Source organism: Pygoscelis adeliae, unplaced genomic scaffold (genome assembly GCF_000699105.1).
Source record: "Pygoscelis adeliae isolate BGI_AS28 unplaced genomic scaffold, ASM69910v1 Scaffold114, whole genome shotgun sequence".
Taxonomy (NCBI): Eukaryota; Metazoa; Chordata; class Aves; order Sphenisciformes; family Spheniscidae; genus Pygoscelis; species Pygoscelis adeliae.
Genome location: NW_008824587.1, coordinates 1775776 through 1777596, shown reverse-complemented (window position 1 = coordinate 1777596; position 1821 = coordinate 1775776). Strand labels below are relative to the sequence as shown.

General features: G+C 49.3%; 1 protein-coding gene across 1 annotated transcript in view; it reads left to right on the top strand.

The window, feature by feature from the left end:
• COL5A1 (collagen, type V, alpha 1) overlaps positions 1-1821 on the top strand; it is a 122989-nt gene that overhangs the window by 50031 nt on the left and 71137 nt on the right. The window lies entirely within an intron of this gene.

Genomic DNA, 1821 nt, shown 5'->3' with positions numbered 1-1821 from the left:
GCTCAGCGGAGCGACGTGCGGGGCTGCAGGCTGGTGCAGCAGCGGCACAGGGGGACATGTATACCAGCAGCAGTCATCTCGCATGAGTAAATTCATTGATTTCAGCAGGTTTGCCTGAGCAAAACAAATGGAGCTTGGAGCTAGACACTGTTTTGGTGCCTTGGCGCATCTTGATGCTGAGTGCAGTCAAGTATGCTTTCAAAATAGCTTCTAGTGTACTGCTGTTTCATCTGGGGAATGGGGCTCCCAGCAGCCCTAATGCCAGCCTCCACCTGTAGCTTGTTGTGGCCTGAGACATCTGGACAGTCCTGTTAGCAAAAAGGGCAAAAAAAAAAAAAAAATGTGCCTACAGGTGGGTTTCTGAAGGGAGGCTTAGTTGGAGGTCTGTTTTTTCCAGAGTTTCTCCTGGAAAAGCGCAGGAGGGAGGAGAGCAGCAGTGACACAGGTCACAGGAGATGTGCCCGAACACACAACATCCCGCTGCTGTCAGCACTGTCACCTAGCGAATGCAAAACACCTTTCCGAGGAGGGGAGTGCTTATCAGCAAATGCTTCCCTAATCTGATCACTTGAGGTCCTGAGCATGTTTTTCTGGCAGATAAGGCAGCCTGCCACCCATGGCAGGCTTGCGTGCACCGCAGCATCCTTCACCGATCCAACAGCTGGTTTCCAGATGGGGAACTGCATCCCGTTTGCCTCCTGGGTGCCCAGGAAGTATAAGCTGGGGTGGCCCAGGCTCTCTGCGTTTGTAGGGCTTCCTACTCTTCTGGCAGATTTTGGTTGAATCCTGCCCAAACAAGGTGGGAAAAGCTGACGACCGGGTTCAAATGGGAAGGTCTGGATAGATAAGGGGTGTTGTGCTGTTCTCCTGTGTGTCTTAGCAGTTGCAGCAATTAGCTGTGCTGTTAAGAATCATAGAATCATTAAGGTTGGAAAAGATCTCTAAGATCGAGTCCAACCGTCAACCCAACACCACCATGCCCACTAAAACATGTCCCTAAGCGCCTCATCTACATGTCTCTTAAATACTTCCAGGGATGGTGACTTAACCACCTCCCTGGGCAGCCTGTTCCAATGTTTAACCACTCTTTCAGTAAAGAAATTTTTCCTCATGTCCAACCTAAACTTCCCCTGGTGCAACTTGAGGCCATTTCTTCTCGTCCTAAATGATTCATATTGTGGCCTTGTGTTTTTTTTAACTTTCTTTTTTGTCTTAATTGAGTAACCTAAGACCCAGAAAGAACAGGAAGGGAGAATTCACTCCATTGCAGAGGATCAGAACAAGATCTCACCTCTTAGCCTTGTTTTTATGCTGGAGTGATGCCAAGGTTTGCCATGGCTTCCTCTGTGGTTGCCATCAGGTGTGCATCAAACCCTCTGGATTTCATTTCTTCTTGCTCCTGGCCTGGCTGTGGGCACAGCAACGCCAGCGGAGGCACCTCTGGAAGCGACCGAGCACAGTTATACACAAGGATACAGGAAGGGATGTATCAAAATATGAAACTACAGATTAGACGGGCTGAATATTTTTCCCTAAGACCTTCCTGGCCCAGCTCTCTGCATGGGTTAAGTGGACACTGAGCCACTTAACTTTGAGAGGCCCTTTTTTTTTTTTTAAGCTGGTGTTTACCCTTCCCTTCTCCCCTCAGCTTTTAAAATCCATTTGTGTTGCCTTTTCTGTCCTGTGCACCCTTGAGCTGTTGTCCTTCCCTAGCGCTGCCCTTGCCATCGTTCCTCTCCCACCCATTGAGGTGGTTCTCCATCCCACCTGCTTGTCAGCAATAAGCAACAGATGGGAAACTGCCCCTCTGCAGTTTGGTGC